Source organism: Castor canadensis, chromosome 15 (assembly GCF_047511655.1).
Source record: "Castor canadensis chromosome 15, mCasCan1.hap1v2, whole genome shotgun sequence".
Taxonomy (NCBI): Eukaryota; Metazoa; Chordata; class Mammalia; order Rodentia; family Castoridae; genus Castor; species Castor canadensis.
The window spans coordinates 1,180,813-1,204,507 of NC_133400.1; the positions used below are offsets into that span (position 1 = coordinate 1,180,813).

The window sequence follows — 23,695 nt, forward strand, 5'->3', positions numbered from 1 at the left end:
CCGAGGCGCGCGCCCGCGGGTCTGCGTTGCCGCGCAGGCGCCACGGGGTCGCCCCGCCCATCTAGGGGGCGTGTCCCTACGCCACGCGCTCGCTGATGGCCTGAGGACGCCTTCGCTGAGCCTGCGTGGGACACGCGAAACCTTGCGAACCCGGATGCTGATGGAGCGATCAGGAGCCAGCTGGTGGGTTTCGGGTTGCGCGAGTTGAGGATCGCAGGTTTAAAAACTTATATAGTGTTTTCGTCGGTTTTGATGCCCCCTGCTTTATTAAATATTAACATCTTAACACAAGAATTAGGTATTTGGGGAGATGCTTTAAACATCAGAGCTTCAAAATCCTTTTTTGGGCAGCACTGGGGTTTGAACTCAGGGTCTTTGCTTGCTAGGCAGGCGCTCGACCATTTGAGCCACGCCCCAGTCCTCAAAATTCTTACCCGTTTCGGTGGGACTAAACATTCCTCCTCTCATTAAATATGGTGACCTGAACACAGTGACCTCCCTGGAAGAACGGCTTGCAAGGGTGTCACCCTGAGTGTCCTGGGAAGAGCCAGGTGGGGCCTCCCCGGAGGCCGAGCTGCTGTCGGCCTGAGCCCCTTCATCGGGCGGCTAGAGGGTCACGTGTCTATTTTGCACTGGCACCTGCAAGTTTTGGAGCTGGTTCTGGAGTAACAGGGTTTGGGGATGCCTAGCAGAGCATGCATTCCCTCCTCCTGTCTTCCGTAAGTTGATGGAAGAATAAACTGTGGTTCATACAGTGGAGTATTAATTCAGCCGTAAAAAGGAATCAAGTTCTCTCCCCAGTGGAGATCAAAAGGCTAGCCCCAGCAAAAAGTTAGCGAGATGGCATCTCGATCAATAAACTGGGCTAGGTGGTGTGTGCCTGTCATTCCAGTACACGGGAGGTGTGAATAGAAGGATCCTGGTCCAGACCCATCCAGGCAAAGACTAGAAACTGGTATTCAATACGGAAAAGAAATGAAGCAAAAAGGGCTGGGGGGCATGGTTCAAGTGGTAGTGTGTCCTCGTGATGTTGGTCCCTGGAGTTCAACCCCAATACTGCCCTCCAAAAAATAAATTAATAAAAAATGAAGTTCTGGCACGTGCTTCAACACAGAGAAACCTTGAAAATGTGCTCAATGAAAGAAACCAGTCATAAAAGATAAAATACTGTATGATTCCCTGCTATAGGCTGAATTATCCCCTCCCCCCACTTATATGTGAAGCCCTAACCCTGAGTTACAGATAAGGCCTCTAAGAAAATAACTAAGGTTAAAGTTAGGGCCCTGATCCCATAAGATTAGTGTCCTTGAAAGAAGATACACGAGGGTTCTTGCCCTCCTTCTTTTGCTCTTTCTCTCTACCATGTGAGGATATAGTAAGAAAGAAAGCATCTGTAACCCACAAACTCAATTGTGTTTGTCCGTTGGCCTCAGACTTCCAGCCTTAAACTGTGAGAAAATAAACATTCCTCTGTTTAAGCCACTCAATCCAAGATACTTTGTTACAGCGGCCCAAGTTGACTGATACATTCTATTTTTATGAAATAATCAGAATAGACAAAGTCACAAATAGATTAGTGGTGGTAAATGGGAGGCATGGAGAAGGGGTTCGAGTTGCTTCTGGGAATGATGACTGTATTCTGGAATTAGGTGATGGTCACACAGCTTTGTGGATATACCAAAACCCATCAGATTGGGACTGAGGCTGGGCTCAAATGGTAGAGCCATGCTTGGCTCAGCTTGAGGCTCTGAATTCAGTACCAGTGCTGCAGAAACAAAACCAAACCACTGAACTGTACAAGTGTTATGGTCTGTCAGTTATATCTCAATAAAGCTGTTTTTTACAAAAGAAAAGGGAGGCAGGAGAGGAGGGGAGGTGTAGAGCAGGGGAGAGGAGGAACCAATCTACCTCCCAGATGAACTGGCCTCCTGTTTTCTGTGCCTAGTTCCAGCCACTGTTGCTGCTGGCTAGGATTAATGTCTCCGCTCCCCTTTCCTGGCTCCTGCACTGCCCATCCAGGCAGCCAGAGTTGCCTTTCTCCATCTCAGGTTGGTTTTCTTCTCCCCCTCAGCTTGAGCTCGCTCAGGGCCTTCCCTGGCCACCAAATGTAGCCTGGACGCCTGATGCTCCATGCTTCTTCTGATCCAATCTTCCCAGCCTGTTCCTGCACCTACACCTCCTCCCTGGCCCTCTGCTGGCTCCACATTTTTCTCTGCCCCCAGGTCTTTGCATGGGCCACTCTAGCTGTTGGGAGCACAGATCCCACCTTTCTCCTTTGCTTGGCTCACATTTAGTCATTCTTTGGGTGTGACCATGGCTGTACTTCTTCCCAGAAGCCCTCCTGACACTCCTGATGGAGGCTGGACTTGATGCTGCCTGTGTGGGCCCCACCTGGGTGTGTGCTGTTACATGGCCATGAACTCTGCACCAGCACTGCTGCATCAAAAGCTGGGTGGGTGAGGGGCAGGCAGTTTGTGATTCTGATGCTCAATGCCTGTGAGAACCACTAGACTGGGTACCTTGACCTTGGTCACCAAGAGAAAGGAACAAGGATATTTGCAGAGATCTTTTAGTAATAATGGAAAGCATGAAGGAAAAAACAAACAAACCTGGAAATGGCCCAAGTGTTTATCACTAGGTGGCTGTGACACCATGACTGTGGTACCGTCCAGTATTTACCATGTTGTAATTGTGAATTGTCACATATGATCCTAAATATAAAGAAGATATTTAGATGAGTCAGGGGTGAACCTGTAAGTGATGCTAAACAAAGTCAAGTGTCAGGGGGGCTGGGGGCATAACTCAAGAGGCCAAGTGCCTGCCTAACAAGTGCAAGGCCCTGGGTTCAAATTCCAGTACTGCCAAAAAAGTCAAGTGGCAGAGGAAAATGATGATTTACTGTAGGAGGCAGAGATCAGGAGGATCATGGTTCAAAGCCAGCCTGGGCAAATAGTTCAAGAGCCCGTCTCTCGAAAAAACCCTCCGCACTCACAAAAAAGGGCTGGTGGGTGGCTTAAGGTGTAGGCCCTGTGTTCAAACCCCAGCACTTCAAAAACAAACAAACAAACAAAAACCCAACAACAAAAAAATCCTAAGCAGTTTTTGGAGGATGTGGAAGCACTGCTGCTGAGAGTTGAAATGGTTGCGATCCTTTAGAATAGGCAAGAATTACCAGTAGGGCTGGGAGTGGGTGGGGCATAGCTGTAATTTCAACATTCAGAAAGTGCTGAGACTCTCCTTCCTGCAGAGGCAGGCAGGAAGATTTCAAATTTGAGGCCATCTTGGGCTACAAAGAGAGAGCTTGTCTCAAAAATGCCAAAAAGAAAGCCAGGCATTGGTGGCTCATGCCTGTAATCCTAGCTACTCAGAAGGCAGAGATGGGGAGGATCACTGTTCAATGCCAGCCTGGGTGAAAAGGTCGTGAGACCCCATCTCAATCAATCGCCAGGCTCAGTGTTATGTGCCTGTCATCCCAGCTCTGCAGGAGGCTGAGGTCAGGAGGATCATGGTCCAGGCCAGCCTGGGTGAAAAGACCTCGTCTCCAACATAGCAACAAAAAGGGCTGGAGGCATGGCTCAAGTGGTAGAGCGCCTGCCTAGCAAGTGTGAGGCCCTGAGTTCAAACCCCAGTGCCACCAAAAACAACAACAAAAAAGATAAAACACGTTATGGTTGTTACGGAGATAGAAAAAAATGCCAGGAGAGGGCCACCGAAAGAGTTGGGTATTATTGCCTCTAAGATGGTGAAATTGGAGGGAAGAGTGAAGGGAACTGGCTTTTAAAATCAGCTTTATTGAGATGCGTTATACAAGATGAAAAGCACATGAAGTGGACACTTCCAGGAGTTTTCACAAGGTGTACGCACCCATAATCCCGCCTAGCTGATAAGTGCCCAGCACACAGCCCTGCACGGCACACATCCCGGGACACACGACTCCAGTTCCCTCATTTGTGAAGGAGGAGGAGGAAGCTAAGGCCAGAGAAAGCTTGTCCGAGGTCACACCCTGACTTAGTCACGGAGCTCATGACAAAGCCTAGACTTCTCAACTCCTGCTTTCGAAGAGGGTCTAACGTGCTGAAGAGCAAGCGGAGCCAATGGCCAACTGGAGCAGTGGTGTGGAGAAAGTGGCCTCTTGGTGATTTTAAAGGCCCTACCTGATAGCCCCTGCATCTGAGTCACCTTTGGGTCTGCTTCTGTTGAGTGTTTTCTCTTAGTTTTCAGTGATCTGGTTCCTTTTAGTGGCGTGCCTGGTGACTGTATTTGAAGTTGGATGCTGTACGTTGATGCTGTGAGAGCAGTGGGTTAGAGTTGGTTAGCACCAACTCCTAAGGTAGGTGCTGCTTTTCTCTTGTAGGCACACAGACCATCATGGTATCACTTAGGATTTGCGTTGGGCTTTATAGAGTTGATCTGGTTTTCTGGGGGAGCCCTTGCTTCAGGGCAGGTGGGACTTCTGTGCTCTCAGAGGAGAGCCCCGTCTTAGCCTCATAGTCTCAGCCTCTCCAGGGCTCATGCTGCTGGACCCCATGGGGCCCGTGTCCTTCTAGGAGCTGTCTTCTGGGGTCTCATGGCTTCTCCAGGGTTCATGCTGTTCATAGTTGGCCACAACTCAAAAAGGAAGTTGCACCCAAGTCTCTGGACTTTTTCCCTCCAGTTCCCTCCTCTCCCTGTTTTTCCCTCAGTCCTTTGGGGTTTGGAGCCCCCCAACTCCAATCCTGTTCTTCAGCGTAGCAAGGCTGTGCTGTCTGCCCTGTGGGGCAGGTGGGAAACCAGGCTTACTTCTTGGTCCCTTTATCCAGGGTCACGGCCCCGTCCTGAGGCGTGGGCTGCTCCCCACATCCATCCTGAGGCGTGAATGCACATGTCTGCACATGTTTGTCCAGCTTTAACGGTCTTTAGTGTGTGGGGGGGGTTGGGGGGTGGAGGAACGGTTAGCTGATGCCCAATTCTATCTGAAAGCTGCATTTGAGAAAGGATGGCCTCAGATGGCCACCAGAGGGCGCACCCACACAGCCCAACCGCTGTTCTCAGGTGGGCTGGGCCCTAGGCGGCCAGGTGTGGATGAAATTTGCTGGGAGACCTCTCTAGGGCCATGTGTGACCCCACTTCCATCACTGTCCTCACTCCCAAGATGGTGAGGAAGGGCGGAGCTGGCAGAAGACCTGCTCCCTGGAGCTTGGAGGTCCTCTCCAGGGCGTGCTCAACTCTGGTCCCACCAGTCTCTTTCCTTTCCCTAGAGATGTGCACGAGGGATACTCAGTCCCAGATGAGCCATTGCCTGCAGCCCTGCCTCTCAGACAAGGTTCTCAGACCCTTGGGAGGTTGGGCAAAGAATCCATGGGACCTCCATGCTTCAGCTGGCATTTTCCTGTTGTCTCTGCCGCACAGGGGGTCCTCAGCAGGCTGGTTTAGGTGAGCAAATGATAGAGTGAAAGGACGAATGGCCCCCCCAGCTCTGATGCAGGACCTAGGATTTATAAGGGCCTGGCATTTCTTCCCGTGGGCACAATCTGCACACTGAAGAGCTCTATGTTGACACCAGCAGGAGCTGTATGGGCCATGGTGCTGCCCTGTGACACAGCCAGGGCCTCTCGGGTGTGGCCCTCAGCAAGGCTGTTCCCATAAAATTGGGGGACAGTGGTAGGCAATGTCCAGATGGCCTAACAAACCCACCTGCTAGAATTCACGTCCCTTACATATGGACTGCGCTGGGAGTGCCTGGGCCAACAGGATGCAAGGGAGCTGGTGCTGCACCTTAAGAAAGCCTGGCAGCTTCCTGTCTCCTGGGAGTCCTGCCTTGCTGTTGGAAGTCCCACTACTTTGCTGGAGAGGTCACGTGGACAGGACAGGCCTCAGGCATCCTAGCCCTATTGCGTGGAGAAGAGTTGTCCATCCGAGCCCAGCCAACATGCCACAATGTGAGGAACAGTAACACAGCAGTTGCTTCAAAGCCTCTGAATTTTAGGCAGTCTGGCTGTGTGCAGCAGAAAACCAGCTTGGCAAGCAGACTGTACAGTCCTTGACCATAGCTCTATACCCCAAGACGGGCCCAACTTCTAAATATGACACCAGCTGAATATAAGTTTTTTAAGCAAACCAGCCTGCCTTGTGTCTTTATGCTGACAGTGTGTTCCTGCCTCCATGTTTTGTGCAGTCATCACTGGAGCCTCAGTGAGTACTTCCCTATTGCCCATCCGTTCTGTATTTGACCTAGACCTGCCCACGGCTCTCTGGCCAGCTTCCAGCACAACCCACCTCCACATGTACAGGGATAACACTCAAAGAATTTAACCAATAGTCAGACAGTAGCCACTGAGCAGCCAGAATGGTCACAGCTGTGAAATCAAACATTAACTTTTTGGCTCTGGGACCATGGGAGATATCTAGAGGGATGCAGGGATGGGATGAGCACAGGTGGAAGGCCTTGGGGTTATCAGAAAATGGTGTGGCAGCAGTGTGGTAATTCAGGCCTGGTGCAGCCATATTGCTGCGTGCCGGCTTCTTTGTACTCTTACCAGACGTGCCCTGTGGAGCTCCTTGCCCTTGCACAGCACAAGTGTGGAAAAGCTACCTGGCTACATTTGCACCACCTGCTAGGACCCTGAGTTTTGAGGATTGACTGCTGACCTTTTAATTCTTCACTGTGGCTCCCCTGTCTCCCCGCTCAGAAGAACTCAGCCAAGCGGCCCCTCCTCCCTCCTGCCCTCGCTGACCTGCTGAGTTTTCTTGCCTCACCCTTCTCTGGACCAGCACAGGAAGGATGCTGTGAAGCAGGTGAGCCCTTGAATATAGTCTTCTCGTACTATTTGTGTGTGTGTGTGTGTGTGTGTGTGTGTGTGTGACTGGGGAATTGAGCCCAAGTTCTCCTGCTTGCTAGGCATGAGAAGGGCCATGCCCCCCAGCCCTTCTCATAATTTTTCTAATTACAAAATTAGCCCCTATGTGTAAAACAGTAAGGAAAATAAGGCAAACCAGTTCTCGGATGTGTGTCCTTCCTCCAGACTTCTCCAGAGTCTTGGGGGTCAGCAGGGGCTACTCAGCCCTATGACTGAGAACACCTCTGTGTAGACCCAGGACATCCAGTTCCAGCCCTGCTATTTGCTAGCTATGGGCCGCTGGGTGAGCTGCCTCATCTCTCTGAGATTGCTTTCTCTTCCTGAAGGAAGCAGTAAGAACAGTTCTTGCCCCCTGCACCTAGGGGGCACACAGATGCCAAGGGCTGGCTCAGCTCCTGATGCATGGTAAGCTCTTGATCAGTGTTGCTATTTAATGTAATACCTTTTGCAAACAGCAGAACATACTCACCTATCATTACAGCTTGCTGTTCCTCCTAATCTCTGTGCAAACTTGCACACGCCCATTAAAGCATGTCTGTGGCATCATCTTCAGCAGAAAGATATTTCACCACGTGGATATGACGTCACGTTCCTGTCACCTCAAATAGATATTTGTCAGCAAGTCTAGATGAACAATAGCTAAACACCATGGGGGTTGTTGCTGAGGGCTTCTTTGTGTTGCTGCGGGACTGCCTGGGGCATACAGAGAGTGGGGATCACCACCTGTGAACAGCGGGTGCCTGGGAAGGTGAGCGGGCATGAGAACTCAGATGGTGGCACAAGCCCTCTTTAGGTTTCTGTTGGGGTGTTGTTATTCTAAGCTGGCTCTTGCTTTCCTGTTCTGGAGGGAAGAAGGACCCACCAAGGGCAAGGTGCAAGAGAAGTAGTGTGGAGGAAGGGCCCGAAGTGGGGCTGAAAACACAGGTTCCATCCCCAGCTCACTGCTTGTAGACACGTTTTGTCCTGTTGAGTAAGACAATACACAGTGTCCTGTGTGGATTGGACAAGGCATCCACATTTGAACACAGCCTGTTGTCTGGCATGTGGAGAGGACAGTAAGCACTGGCTGTCATCACAGACGTCGTCTACTTTCGTGAGTGCTATGACTTTGGGGAACAGCTCCCCGGTTCTGGATCTCCACTTTTACTCCACACCATTTTGTTCCATTCCTTTCTGAGTCACTCATGCCTTGACCTCTCTGTGTGATAAATGCAACTGGGGTGATTTCAGCACCAGTTGTGGAGGACAGCAGCCCAGGAGCTGTCCGTGGGGCAGAGTTCCCAGTGGGCCACCTAGAGAAGGCATGGGTGAGTAAGGTGAGCTGAGGAATAGCGGCTGGAGTTGGAAAGATGGAAAACTAAGTCCACTAGGCACAAATGAGTCTTCCAAGCCATGACAGCTTATGGGGTCACCTTTCCCTGTCATTCTGGACAGTCCAGCTGTGAGCTGGGGTGTGTTGATTGGAGATGCAGGGGACTGCAGCCTGCCAGACACAGCTTCCCTGCTGCCACCATCTCTCCCCTTTCCTACTCATCTTTGTGGTCTCAACTTCAGTTTGCTCTGAAAAGCAACATCTTTGGGCCAAGCAGAAATCAGAAGTCACGTCCAGAAGCGCTCTTGGCAGCACTGTCCTAACACCCACTCGCTGGCAGCGTGGTCTCATCTTCTGGAGGAAAATGGAGAAGCTGCAGGGTGACTTCACAGACACCTTTCTCTCTCAGACATTCTTGTGTGAGCAAGGTGAGTCATGCAAAGCTCACAGGCCAGCATGAGGTCTGGTGTCAGAGCTGAGAAGCACAGAGCACAGGGTATGAGTCCTCTTGTCAGATGAGGTTGACCTCCAGGGAGAGGCTGGGTGGGCAAGCAGCTGCTCTGGGACACTACAGCATTTGGCTTCCTGAGTCACTGATGGCAGCCAAGTGCCATATGCCATACAGTATTAGTTTGTATTTTGTCACACACACACTCCACAATAAAAATATAAAACACTACCATAAGAAGGGGCAGAAAGGAAAAAAACGGAGGGGACAAAGCAGCTCAGGTTATAACAGATACATACGTGGAAATGTCACAAGGGAACTTCCTGTGTAGCTGTTTTATACAAACAAGAATGTCTTTCTTCAAAACCGGAGAACAGGACCGTCACACAGGTCCTGTCTGGGGTTGAGGATATAAGGGAGGGGGTAGGATATAAGGAAAGAGTGTAGGAGGGTGGAGATGGTAGGAATATTACATACACATGCGTGGAAATGGAAAAATGAGACCTGCTGAAACTATTCCAGGGATGGAGGAAGGGCGGATAGAGGAGGATGAGGGAGGGGGTGAGTGCCACTATGAGATATTGTAAGAACCTTTGTAAATGTCACAGTGTACCCTACCCCCAGTACTACCATAATAAAATATTAACTACGAACAAAATGGAAAACGTGGCAAAGGGTGTTGGGGGGTGGTTGTTGGAGTCCCAGGGGAGCAGGCTGGTAAAATTCACATCTTGGACCACCACTCCTGCAGCCTCGGATTCAGTGGGTCTCAGGTGCAGCCCAGGAGTCTGCATGGTGCCAGATCCTCACCTGGTTCTGAGGTGTGTGCCTAAGGAATCTGCGTTTTTAAAAACTCCCTCCCTTGGCTGTTTGGGGGAAGTAGTCCTGGGCCTTATTTAATTATCCATGTCTATCCCTGTTTCTCTGTCTGCCTCTGTCTCTCTCCCTCCCTTTCCCTCCCCCTCAGTGATTTTGAGACAGGGTGTTGCTGTGCAGCCCAGGCTGGCCTTGAATTTGTGATTCCCCTGCTCAGCCTCCCAAGTGCTGAACTTAACAGCACACGCTGGCACACCGACTTGGGTCCCCAATTTCTATTCCAGCCAGAGGACCCCTTCAGGTCTCCCCAACTGCTGAGAAAAGTGCCAAACGCCCCCCCGCCCACATACACACAGGGAGCCACACAAGTCCCCTTGCTGCAGCCCCTGCAGGAAGGAACTGGGGTGTCCCTCTTCTCTGACTCCCACTTGGGTCCACTCTCAGCCCCTTCACCTGAGTGAGCAACTCAGCTTTGTACTTCAGTCCCCTCCCAGTGGCCCACTTACAGGGATCACTGGCGCCTCTCTTGCCTCTGCCTCCTTCCTGTTGGGCCAGCAGCAGATTGGGCAGGGTCCTTCCCTGTCATAAACTCCTGAGGGCCACCCCCAGCAGTCGGGAAGCGGGGACTGGTGAACGTCCAAACGCCCCGGCTTCCTTCTCACAGTCGCCCCGCTGGAAAGACTGCAGCTGCAGCTTGGTGCTGGGGTTTTCTGCTCCACAGAGGGATGGAGAGGGGGTGAAGTTGGCAGGGCTGTGTGTGTGGCTGCACTAGGGGCACACACTGCGTATGTGTGCAGCATTGCAGCCTGCACAATGCCACGCCTTCACTGGTGGAATGATTGATGCTCTGGAATTGTCCTCTCTCTCTCTCTCTCTCTCTGTCTCTCTCTCTCTCTCTCTTTCTCCTTCTCTTTCTCCCCCTCTCCCTCTTCTGCTCCCTCTCCCTCTCCCTGACCCTCTCCCTTTCCCTCTCTGTCTTTCTCTCTCTAAAAGGAAGAAAAAGCAATTTCCCAGGTAAGTTCTCTTTGCTTAGAAGTTTTCTTGGGGTCTGGGCTGGGACATGGTGGTTCCAGCTGCCCACCTGGTGGAATGTCTGCAGAGGTGTGTGGGGGTCCACAGATACGAGGCTGCAGGGACAGGGACTAACTGCAGCTCTGGCTCCCACATCTGGATTCAGCTTCAGGGTCTAACAGCGTCCTCCCTGGCTACAAGGAGAAGAAAGCCTGTGGGTGAAGCAGCCACCGGGATGCTTTGGCAAGATGGAAAAGCCTCATTTTCAGGGGCGCCAGGGTACGGGGGCAGTGTGAGTGTGTGTGTGTGTGCAGGTGAGCCATGTGTCCTTACACGTGGGTGAGAGTGGACTGGGTGCATGTCAACAGTACACACTGTGCTGTGGGTGAGATTATGTTGTGTGTGTTTGGGCCCCTGTACTGTGGGCACAGGGTGTGCGTGTGGGGGCAAGTGTACGTGTGTGCCCATGGATATGTGTTGCACAGCACATGTGTATAAGGTTGGCTGAGCCTCTGTTGTGTGTGCAGTCACACGTGTTGGGTATGTGGTGGTAAGGATTTTTAGGTTGTATTTGTGGGTGTACATGCTGTGTGTGTGTGTCTGTGAACACTGGTATATGTAAGGGGAGCTGTGGGTTGTGTGAGGTGTTTGTGACCATGATGTGACTGTGTATGTGGATTTGTGTTGTGTGTGAGCAGGCATGTTGCATGTACACAGGTACACCACACTTGTGTTGATATGTAGAGGTATGTTGCATGTGCATGTCTGTTGTATAGCTGTGCTGCACATGTACAGGGGTGTGCTCTGTGTTGAATCTGCACATGTTGCATGCATGTTGTGTGCACAGGTGTGTTGTGTGTTGCATGTATTGTGTGCAGTGTGTGCACAGGTGTGTTGCATTGTGTACTGTGTGTATGCACAGTTATGTGTTGCATTGTACTGTGTATGCACAGGTGTGTTGCATGTGCACAGGTGTGCTGTGTGTTGTGTATGAACAGTCATGTGTTGCATTGTGTTGTGCATGTACAGGTGTGTGTGCACAGGCGTGTGCTGTGTGTGGCGTATTGCATCTCCACATGTAAATGTTGCGTGTGTTGTGTTGAGTGTGTGCAGGGGTGTGTGCAGACTCCTAGGAGCCACAGCTTCTCCCAAGTCCCTGTCTTGTCCTGGTGTCCTAGTCCTTGCCTCAGAGAGCAGGCTGCAATGTTCTGTAGGGGCAGCAGGCCGGGCAGGAGTAGATGAGCACCTGGCTTGGGAGGGGTGAGTCTCAGTTTCCTCTCCTGCATCATAGAGAGCTGCTGCTGTCTTCTCCAAGTTGTCCTGGGCTGTGCCATACCAACCTCTGCATGTGCCTCAGCCAGACACACTGACAGTTCAAGGGTGGTGTGTGTGATAAGTGTTGTGTGTATTATGCTTGTTGGGTATTGTGCTGTGTTGTATGTGCGTCACTGGCTATGTGTATGTGTTGTATGTTGCATATTGTGTTTGTGTGGCCAGCTGTGTGTACATGTCATGTGTTGTATGTTGTGTGTATGCATGTGTGTACTCCAAGCCTGGGACTGTCTGACCAATCTGGCCTCCTCTGCTTCTGGGATGAATGCCTGACTTGTCCAGCTCCCAACACTGTCCCTTCACCATTGTCCCTAGGAAGCTGGCTGGGGTGGCATCTGGTGTCTCTGTCCCTCTCTGAGCTCATCTCCTCCCCTTGGCTCAGCCCAGCCTGTGTCCTCAACCCAGCCTGGCCACCCTCTGTATCGTAGGCCCACCTTCCTGGAGGCAAATGGAGGAAGGAGAGTTCCTCTGAGCTTCAGGGCCTGGCAGGTGACCTTTGGGTGGGTTTTTTTTCTTTTTGCAGCACAGGTCCTCATGCTTGCAGGCAGGCACTCTACCACAATGTCCCTTTGGGATTTAACTTCTGCAGCTGCACCCTTCACCCCCTCAGCTGCAGGCTAGGGTCACATCAGACATCATGGGACATCACAGCACATCATAACCGCAGTAGTCCTCATCCCCCAACAGTCTTCATGGTGTCCAGAACCATCCATCTCCCTCTACGCCCACCAGCCCAGCTCTGGAGCCCCACACGGCATCTGCACCTCAGTGAAAGATCTGGAGTACCTCATATTCACAGCCCCCCAAACACAGCACTCCCCTGGCCCCTGTGGTGACCCCTTTCTCCGTCTTGCCACTCTCCCATGGGTGTCCCAATGGCTTCCCTTCCTCACGTCCTCCCATGCCACCTCAAGAGGCTCCCCAGCCACTATCTGGCCAAGGCATGGCCCTCTCACCTGGACTGTGCGGTGGCCTCCTCACTGGTGGCTCTGCTCTGCAGTCCCCCTTGGACATGTGGGTCCCACAATTTCCAGCGAGACCTTGTAAAGTCACAAATCACGGTCCTCCTCTGCTTAAAGCCGAAAGCCCATCCTTTGCTGCCTGCCCTTTCCACAGGCTCACGAAACCCACTGGGCTGGGATGGCTCGCTCACTCCACTGTGGCCACAGGGCCCCTCCTGCCCCAGCACACGTGGCCACAGGGCTGCACAGCTGACAAACTCTTGCCTGTCTCTCTCTTCACTCCCCATGGCCACCCTGGGAGGAAGCTACTGTTATAAACCCCACTAGACAGATGGGGAAACTGAGGCTGGGAAAACATTAAAGAGCAGATACTGGTCACGCACCAGGCGCGAGGCCCGGGACATCCCAGCCTCACTGTTTCCTGTGGCTCCCATGTCCCTGAGAAGCAGGTGTCTCTGTCCTTTCCACACACGGGGTGCAGTGGATGGGTACGGTGACATTTAGGGACCCTGGGGGCCTCACAAAGACTGAGGACCATGGGCAGCTGAGCACTTGCTGTGCACTGGGCAAAGGGCTCGGCTGCATTTGACCCTCCCTTTGGCCTTCCACAGCGGGAAGGTCACTACACATTTACACACGGGGGACGGAGACTGCAGGGTGGCACAACTCACTGGTGCTGATGAAAATGGCCAGTTAGTATATGTTCTCCCCCTTTGGCCCCTACTGGCTAAGCACTGCATCAATACTACATGGGTCCCTGCACGTACTGTCCCAGGGCGGGCGTCCACGAGCTCCAGAGGAGGGTGAGACCCACCCACCCCACTCTGTGGCCATCTCCCAGAGCTGCCCCTTTCCACCTTCTCCAGGCCTATTGGGCACCATGGAAGAAGTCAGCAAGACAGACAGTCCCAGTGACGTCTCAGTGGTGCACGAAGACGGCACCCTGGGCCTGCCTGAGCACAAGGCCATCTCAGTCCTCCTGGTGCTTCTGGTGTGCACTGTGGCATCGTGGGCAGGCTATGGTGGTTCTGGTGGTGGTGACCACACGGGACATGCATACACTTACCAACTGCTACCTGGTCGGCCTGGCCCTGGCCGACCTCATCGTGCTGATGGCTGCGGGGCTGCCCAACGTCTCAGAGAGCTTGGCCGGGCAGTGGGGATACGGGCATGCTGGCTGCCTGGGCATCACCCACTTCCAGTATCTGGGCATCAATGTGTCTTCCTGCTCCATCCGGGCATTCACTGTGGAGAGGGAGGTGTCCCAGAGGATGGGTTCCATCATATTCCTCACAGGGAAGCCAGGGAGCTTGACCTCAGCAGGGATCCTTGGTAAACTGAGGCTTGGTTGAGCAGGAAGTTTTGTTCTCTTTACTGAGTAGGTGTGGCCATGGAACCTAGTCGGAGCCAGCACTGGGGCAGGCATCAAGAAGGGATTGCTATGGGAAGAAGCTTGCTACGGGAAGAAATCAAGAAAAGTCCTGCATGTCTCAGAATCAGGTTTTCCCCTCGGAAAGTGGGCGCCTGGACCAGCCTCCCTGAGAGTGTAGGGACTGGTGGCCAAGCAAATGGATCCGTAGCCTGAAGCTGGGATCAAACTTAGCTTCACCACTTGCACGAGCTGTGTGGCTTTGGGCAGCTTGGCGTGGGGGCTAAGTGACTTGTCAGGGCCACACAGGATTGGGACAGAGCCCAGGCCTGCTGCATCCAAATCCTGGCCCTGCTCTTGAATCCTTGTCCATGCAGCCTTGGGGCCCAGTGGGGTCCACACAAAGCAATTGTGCCCAGGGTCCTAGGCATCTGGGGGACCAGGGGTCTAGTTAGGAAGCCTGGCCTGTGAGGGGCAGAAAGTGTCTTCCCTGCCTTTGGTAGAGGTCAGCAGAAAACCCATTGAGACCCACAGGAGCGTCAAAGGGGCCCATAGGTCAGGTAATCTAGGGACTGCGCTCTGCCGTTCTCTCCTCCCTACCAAGACTGCCAGCTTTGTTCTTCCTGGCCACTGGACACCTCGCTTTACCCCCAAAACCCCCCGCGCCCCAGACTTCCAATTCTCCTGCAAAGAATGGGCTCAACCACTGCTGACTCTAATTGGCCAAGCTTGGGACAGGCCATCCCTGCATGGTCCAATCAGAGATGAGATAGGCAGGTCCCTTGGCCTCTGGCCCCTGGGCCAATGTGGCCTGCCTGTGGCCCACAGGTACATTGCTATCTGCCACCCCATGCAGGCACAGACCATATGCACTGTGGCCCGGGCCAAGCGGATCATCTCAGGTATCTGGGGTGTCACAGCCGTCTACTGCCTGCTCTGGTTCTTCTTGGTGGACCTGAACATCCAAGAGAACCGGCGCCTGGAGTGTGGCTACAAGGTGTCCCGCAGCCTCTACCTACCCATCTACCTGCTGGACTTCACTGTTTTCTTCGTTACACCCCTGCTGGTGGCCATTGTGCTCTATGGGCTCATCGGGAGGATCTTGTTCCAGAGTCCACTGCCCCGTGAAGCCTGGCGGGAGGCAGGAGCTGAGGAGAGGCAGCCCTGCAGCCAGGGTAGGAGTGAGCCAGGTGGCTGTGGGAAGCCCAGAGGCCCTCCAGGAAGCAGGTCGGGGGACCACCTGGAGCTGGGTGGGGTGGCAGGAGGGGAGGAGGGAGGGCAAGAGTGTAAATGCACCCAGAGGGCAACAGAGGGCAGACAACGCTCAGCAGTCACTAGATCCCTCTCTCCCTCCCTCCCTCTCTCCCTCCATCCCCCATCCAAAACCAACCACTCATTCATCCATCCATCCATCCATCCATCCCCCATCCAACCACCCAACCACCCATCCATCCATCCATCCATCCATCCCTCATCCATTCACCCATCCCCCAGCCAACCACTAAGCACCCATTCATCCATCCATCCATCCATCTCCCATCCACCCATCTACCCATCCAACCACCCATCCATCCATCCATCCATCCATTCATCCATCCATCCATCCATCCATCCATCCCTCATCCATTCATCCATCACCCAGCCAGCCACCAACCACCCATTCATCCATCAATCCATCCATCCCCCATCCAACCACTCATTCATCCATCCATCCATCCATCCAACCACCCATCCATCCATCCATCCATTCATCCCTCACCCATTCAGCCATCCCCCAGCCAACCACCAACCACCCATTCACCCATCCATCCATCCATCCATCTATCCATTCATCCATCCATCCACCAAACATCTGCCAGGCACCTCTCTGTGGCACAGTGGAGATCTTGGCATGTTAGTCACCCACTCTCCTGGAGTTACAGCAGGTGGAAACACTGAGAGACCAAGTGAGCACACAGTCTAAGGAAAGGAAAGACAGAAATAAGAAACCAATGAGGCCGGGGCAGCAGGCGTTAGAAGACGAGGTCTTGGGAGGCCTTGCTGACAGGTGACTGTGGTTAAAGCTCTGAAGTTGGCAAGGGACTACACCAAGCAGGAGGCTGGACAGCGCCCCAGTGGGGAGGAATGGCTAAGGCAAAGGCCAGGGCCAGAGCCAGCCAACACTGGGAGCTCTGAGCTAACATACAGAACCTTCCTGAGCTGTCTGCAGGACCCCATAGGGAGACACAGATGGAGCCAGAGACAGGTGTGTAGCCACCAATGGCTCTCAGACTGAGGCAAGGGAGAGCTGAGCAGAGAGGGCACCTTGAGAGATCAGGAGATGGGAGCATACAGGGAGGGAAAGAGAAGGGTGGGTAGCTGGAAATGAGGTGGGGGTACTGCAAAGCCCCAGCAGGGATCCTGTCTGGGGGTAGGGGCTTTGAGACGGGATTATCTTTCTGGGCTAGGAGTTCACAACCAAGATGAAAGATACAGGGTAGGGGTTGGGGGCTCCTATGAAAGGCGCATGGCTGTGGCTGGAAGACACGCAGACCGAGGGCTCCCACTGTGGGACTGGAGTGTACAGCAGCCACAGTGTCCATCTAGGCCAATGGGACAGACTTGAGTCACTGAGCTGCAGGCATCCAGTAGTCACCGGCTGGGAATTTGGAGTTGGAGTTGGAGTTGATGGGCAGGTGGTTGGGGGGGGGGGTGGTCCATGAGTCTGTCACATGGCACAGCTCTGAGTGCTGCCCCCTGGCTGATGGTTTAGGTGCTGCACATGTGGTGATGGTGACCCCTGTTGTTGGCCTTACCACCGGCTGCTCAGAGAGTGCTTCTTGCAGCTGTGCCCACCTCCTTCTTAGGCCACCAGGATGCTGGCTGTGGTCGTGCTGCTCTTTGCTGTGCTGTGGATGCCCAACTGCACACTGGTGCTGCTGAACTCCTCCAGGAGAGGCCCAGCCTCTCCTGGATCCCTGGGTCCTGCTTTTCTGCCGCACCTGTGTCTACACCAACAGTGCCATCAACCCCATCATCTATAACCTCATGTCCCAGAAATTCCGGGCGGCTTTCCAGGAGCTGTGCAGGTGCGGGATGGTGGAATCACAGAGGCGCTCAGCATGCCTCATCACCAGCAGCTGCGGCATGGCCCGTGAGACACTGCTGGGAACCAAGAAGACACAGTCTGGCTCCAGCGAGACCTCTGACCTTCCTGCAGCGGGGTCAACCCCTCACCAGCAGGAGCCCGTTTTCAGCATGGTCTGAGGACTGCCCAGCACCCCATCTCCACTCTGAATTTACTCACCTGCTTGCTGAGCTTGCCATGTCTGCTCTGTGTGCTGGTGGCTGCCAGGAGAGGGGCAGATGTCCCCCTTCTGGTCCTCCGGCATCACTTTCCCATGAACTAGGACACTGGGGTAACCCTGGCTAGGTGCTGGAGTTCAAGGCAGGACCCCACTTGTTTGCTCTCTCCTTCTCTGGAGTGGGTGAGGTAGGAAACAGGAAGAGAGAGCTGGGAGGAGCCCAGTCTGCACCTGCGTAAAGTCACGACCTGCCATCCATTCTCCCTTAGTACTTTAAACGTCCTTTCACGGGGCATGTCCTGATGGGTATGAAGGAAGCTTCCACTCGTCGGTTGCATGCTGCTGACAGCAGGGTACAGATGTGTCTGATACCTGCCCACTCAAGCCCACTTTCCTGGTCCCGTGATTCTCTCCAGTACCACTAAGCGCTGTCTCTGCCCCTCCCCATGACTTGTCTTCATGCGCCTGCCACTAGTGTCACCCCACCTAGGTAGAAGCAGTGTCCTGCACATCATCATAATAGCATTCTGGTTGTCTCAAAGTCTGAGCAGAGCCAGGTGGGGTGGTGGCTCACGCCTATAATCCTAGCTATTTGGGAAGTAAATATTGGGAGGATCATGGTTCAAGGCCAGCCCTGGGGAAAAAGTTAGCAAGGCCCCATCTCAACTAATAAACTGGGCATGGTGTATGTGCCTGTCATCCCATCTATGCTGGAGACTTAAGTAGGAGGATCTTGGTCAGAGGCCAGCCCTGGCAAAAAGCTCGAGACCCTATCTGAAAAAATAAATACAGCAAAAAAAAAAAGCTGGTGGAATATCGGACAGGTCTGTGGACGCCTGCTGAAGAGGGACCCACCCAGCTGGACAGCTGTGGAGAAACAGCTGTGGGTGGTTCCCTGAGCTTTGCATGAAAACATGGAGCACACTGTGCTTCAGGACAGCCAGTGCCCCACAGCTCTAGGGGAGGCCCTAGCTTTACCTGGAGTTTACTCAGCTCTGATAGCCATTTGGAAAAGCTACATCATTGGACCCAGCCCTTGGGGGGTTTTTCCCCTCTAGTCAACACACCTGGAGTGTCACCTTCTTGTGGAGCCTGTGGCAACACGCAGCTCTGGGGGGACCCCCCCCCGACACGCCATGCCATCTCCGCAAGACTGTTGTAGTTTAACTTTGTGTCCAGTCGTTGACTCGTGTGGCTTCTCTGTCATGAAGCAGATGTCTGAGGGCCCCAGCCACTCTGCTGTAGGTTATGGATTCTCTTCTCCTTTGCTGCAACCCTGTAAAGTTGCTGGCCAGTGCTGTCCAGGCATAGGGAGTCTCGCGCTGGGTCATCTCCCCTGGGCTGGTGGCCTCAGCAAGCGTTCTTCCTTGGAGCTCCAATGCAGTGGGAAAAAGACCAGCAGCGCCAGCTCTGCTGGAACTTCCTATGGCCTAGACTGAGTCTGCTTTACATTCATGGCAAGGGCTGGTTCCTGGGGGACTGAGAGGCAGCGAGGTTCCTTGAATTGAAGGGATTGCACAGAAAGCAGGGGAAAGCAGCCTGCTTCAGACTGCCTAATGATATGCAGATATATGCAGATATGCAATGTGAAACCTTTTTTGCATATCCCTGGATTGCTCAGGGATGCCCTTATGCATGGTCTCCACAGAGGCAGAGAGCTGTGGATGGATGCCTGTTCTGAGCTCAGGTTCTAGAACCATCTTGGGTCATGGTGCCTGGTGTCATCCTGCCCTTCCAGTGGCAGACACCACTAGTCTCTCTCCCACTGAGACCCAGGCAGCTCCAGGATCCTCCACTGCCCGGTGCACCCACCCTGTGACTGGTCACTCAGGGTCACTCATCTTATGAAGGCTGCCAGTTACCCTGGACATGCTGCTCTCTCCCATGTCAGGATGGTCCTTCCTTCACCAGCCCTGTGCAGCCACTTGCTCAGTGTCTCCCCCTGGTCCTGACGTGGAGGTTGGGGACCACAGGCATCCTGTTGACCTCTGAGCAATCTGTACAAAGTGGCTTTGGGAAGCAGGAAGGGGACAGGCTGCTCCCACCTCAGCAGTGCACAAATGCTCTGTCCACCCGAGTGCAGAGGTCTTGGTTTTATCAGGTAACATGGTAGCACACCATCAGACTGGTGTAAGTGGACAGAACTGATGACTGTGCAGGACTCTCTGAGGCAACTGGCTCCATGCCCTAGGCCAAGGTGAGCGATCAGGGAGCTGCTTGGTACCCCGGGGGGGAGTAGCGCCTCCTTCATGGACCCAAGGAACCTGGGTAGAGAGACAAAGCCTGGGGATGTGACTCTTTAACTAGCCTGTGCACACCAGGGATGGACTGTGCCACTCAGTACCTGGAGTGGGGGTGGGGAAAAGAGAAAAATGAGGTGTTACTCCCAGAGAGGACATGATGGCTGCTGGGCAGGTCAGGTGACAGGTCTGTGACAGCTCTGAGTCTCTGAGAAACTCCCTGGCTCTGAGTGGAGGGCTCAGACGGACAGCAGAAACCTGGTGTGGCCAGGGGTTCCCCCAGGTAATGGAAGGGGCTCTCCCAGGCCTGAGAGGGCCACGCTGCCTCTCTGAGCCTGGCTCTTCTTTCCTACGCGAGAAATCTGGCCCGACGGGCCTTTAAGCTGTAGTGTCCCAGCTACACGGGGCTCTACACAGTGGGTTGTCACAGAGTGGGCACGAGGGAGGGCTACTCAGGTGGCTTTGGGCCAGCAGAGGGGCTACATGAAGTGAATTTCCTGAGGAGCCCAAAGAATGACTTCTTGCCAAGTGATTGAGTTCTATTTGGGGTCTCTTACAGATCTGGGGTGTGACTCACCCCTTGGTTCCATTTGTCTTTTATCTGCAAGTGGCAAGCAGGGAAGTGGTGATTAACGATGGCTCCCGGAGGGGAGTTGTCTGTAGCAACCGCACCCTTGTTCGCTCCAGGGAGGATGTTAACGGTCCGCGTTCCTCATTCCATCTGTTTGATGTATGGTTTGTTTGTTTTTGTCTCTGGGCAGTCATCCTGGCAGCTCCTGCTCCAAAATGGTTATCAAATCCAGACGGCCAGTGTTTCCACTGGAGGCCACTTCCTGTACAGGCTCCCGGGTCCCAGGTCCTAGGAAAGTGTCCTGGGGGGCTAGGAGGGAGCTGTGAGAGAGGCTGGGGGGCAGAAAGGAGACTGCTGGGCCATTGTGGGGTCCACGGTACTCAAGAGTTGCAAAGCTCCCTTATGGGATTTGGAGGTTCGCTGTCCTGTTAGGTATAGAAAGGGAAGGGCCAGGGGCACCTGGAGAAGGGCAAGAGCTGGGGGCCACTGGGGACCACTGGGGCCTGGCATCAGCTCTGCCCAGTGGCCTGTGGGTCCTAGCACCAAACTGACACCCAGGGAGGTCCAGCTGCTTCTTTGGTGACACAGGGCTTACCTTTTGCTTAATCTAACAGTTCTCAAAATGTGCCCACGGGTACCTGGAGGTTGGGGGGTGTCAGAACCATCATGGTAACACCAGGAAAAGAGCGATAGTCCCACTGTTCTAGGGCAGGGAAGATGGGAGCCCAGCTCCCGAAAAGAGAGGATTCTTTCACTCCACCCTTTTGGCCTCCGCTGTGAATGGGGCTCCCATGACCACCCCCTCCCTTCAGTAACGCTACACTGGCCTTCCTGGCACCCTCAGCCCTGGCATAAAATTAACCATCACAGTTATAGCAAGTCTCACCTCTAGACGTCTTTTTACTGCTTTTTGTGATGAAATCGTGTCTCTGGAGCCCCTCTGGGCACTGAAGCCCCTGGGCTCAGGAAAGCAGCTGCTCGAGGTCTGACTGTGCTGCCCAGCTGCACTCCCCATGGAGCCCCAAGTTCAACACACTGCAGACAGATGGGCTGTGGCCAGGCCAACTTGGGCACTTGGCAGGAAGGACATGGCCACTTTGAGGGGGACAGGGGACAGTCACTGTTGGCAGAGTTAAAGCCACGCTCCCATGTGCTAAGGGACTTTTGGAAACTATGTCTGCCGTGGTGGGTGCTGGGACTTCCCCACATGGAGCACGAGGGGTGCTGCATGCTGGGGTTTGGTGACCCCTTTGGAAGTCTCGTGTGACTGGGTAAACTCGCCTTCTCCAGATGACACAGGACTGGGTGCTCTGAATCACACCATTCAGAGTGCAAAATCGAGCCATGGGTTTTCCTGTACAGAGGGAAGCTCAGCCGTGCTTCCACGCGGTTCCCATCACAATCCCCTTGCCTGGCTTTGCTGTGCTGTCAGGGAGCAGCCTCAGCCCACTGCAAAGGCCGTCAACATGTTTGGATTTTCTTTGTCTACTTCAATAAAAATAATAAATTGCAATGGAATGAAATTGCAATGGAACAGAGATGAAAACTCTGCTATCTTCTATGAAGCTAGACACTAAACAGATTAAAAACAAAGGCCAGGCACAGTCACATGCCATAATTCCAGCCACTCAGGAGGCAGACATCTAGAGGATCTTGGTTTGAAGCCAGCCTGGGCAAAATGGTTGTGAAACACCATCTCAACCAATAAGCTGGGTGTGGTGGTGACATCTGTCATCAAAGCTACTTGAGAAACTGAGACTGGGAAGATTGCTGTCCAATTCAGCCGAGGCAAAAATGTGAGACCTGCCAGATGCCAGTGGCTCATGCCTGTAATTCTAGCTCCTTGGGAGGCTGAGATTGGGAGGATAGTGATTCGAGACCAAATTGGGAAAATAGTTTGTGAGACAACCCCTATTTCCAAAACAAGCAAAGCAAAAATGGACTGGAGGTGTGGCTCAAGTGGTAGAGCACCTGCTTTGCAAGCACAAATCCCTGAATTCAAAGCAAAAAAACAGAATTTTCTTTTTATTTGTGAAACTACTACTTTTGTAAAAACGTTTTTCTGTTAACATGTAATGGATCCATTCTTGCTTTGGTTTGTTTGTTTGTTTGTTTTTTCTCAGCATCATCCAAAGGGAAAAAGAGAAATCAGGTAATTTTTTTTAGTAGTACTGAGGTTTGAACTCGGTTGAACTTCCGCTTGAGCCCCTCCCTCAGCCCCTTCTTGTTTGATCTCTTTTCCTTTCTGCTTTAGTTTTGGGAAGCTGGGGTTTGGTTAGGACTTCGCTGTGGACAGAGGCAGCAACACCCATAGCCACTCCCAGAGCTGTCTTCCCCTGAGGCCCCTTCTATCCCTCCTCCCTCTGTCCTGTGGGGTTCCTCCCTGGCCGCCTCCCACCTGTGCAGGCCTGGCCTTCTTGTCCTCAGTCACACAAAACCACTGCCATTTACAAAGGAGAAATAATATGTGCTTTTTGTGGAAAATTGGGGAAAAGAGCTCCTTTGTAGGCTTTTCATTTAAAATACTACAGTTCATGCTGGGCGTCGGTGGCTCACGCCTGTAATCATTTCTACTTGAGAGGCTGAGCTCAGGAGGATGGAGGCCAGCCCAGGCAAATAGCTCAAGAGACCTCCATCTCCAAAATGACCAGAGCAAAATGGACTGGAGGTGTGGCTCAAGTGGTAGAGTTCCTGCTTTGCAAGTGTGAAGCCCTGAGTTCAAACCCCAGTCCCACCAAAAAAAATTACAGCACAGGACAATTTCAAATCGAGTCTTCTGTGTTTCCCTGCAAGCCACAGGCAGTGACCGATGCCTTCCTGGCTGGGTCTGAAGCCATTCCTTCCTCACCTTCAGCTGTTGGGGACTGAAATAAACTCCCCACAAAGGCAGGAGGGAGGGTGGATGGATTTGTCACTGAATGCACGGATGGACAAGCCGGAGGTGACATGAGAGCTCACTGGGGACACACACATAGCCACGCACACCAAAATGAGCTCAAGGGACACAGTAATTAGTCCTGAAGCACAAGGGCCTGACAGCTCCATTCATCACCACAGTTCACCCTAGAGCCACCTGGTAATTGGAGGGCTGTCCGCACTGGTAATTGTTTTATCTAAAGGATGACTACAGGGCCCCGCTGCGGGGCAGGGGGGGCTCTGGGAGCCATGCACCTGCTGGACACTTTGGCAGAGGGTGCCGACTCCCAAGGATCGCAGCTGAGGGACAGCTCCCGGGTCCTTGGGGAAGACATTCCTGGGTTGTGAAAGCAGCTTTTATTTAAGAGATTCGGTTAATTCAAAAGAGGCATAGGAGGAATCGACCTGTACAAGTTTTCTAAAGTAAACGCACTGAGAAGTGTAAGGGGAAAGTCCTTTTCCTTTTGTACCAGGGAAAATTAAATTATTCTCTCTCTCTCTCTCTCTCTCTCTCTCTCTCTTCTGCTCTGCTGCTTGAGCCATATCTCCATCCCTTTTTGCTCTGGTAATTTTGGAGATAAGGTCTCTCTTTTTGCCC

At 53.0% G+C, this 23,695-nt stretch overlaps 1 long non-coding RNA gene and 1 pseudogene across 2 annotated transcripts; both read left to right on the top strand.

Moving 5' to 3' along the window:
* Positions 1–52: 52 nt before the first annotated feature.
* Positions 53–9,547, top strand: LOC141417330 (uncharacterized). 2 transcript variants are annotated; one of them, XR_012441854.1, is made up of 5 exons: positions 53–183; positions 5,238–5,412; positions 6,127–6,171; positions 6,669–6,774; positions 7,318–9,547. It is a non-coding gene; the product is annotated as an uncharacterized lncRNA (long non-coding RNA). The 2 variants fall into 2 exon arrangements; XR_012441853.1 differs by lacking the exon at positions 53–183 and having other exon boundaries at positions 3,215–5,412.
* Positions 9,548–13,597: 4,050 nt separating this feature from the next.
* LOC109692769 (thyrotropin-releasing hormone receptor-like) lies at positions 13,598–18,135 on the top strand (annotated as a pseudogene).
* Positions 18,136–23,695: the final 5,560 nt, after the last annotated feature.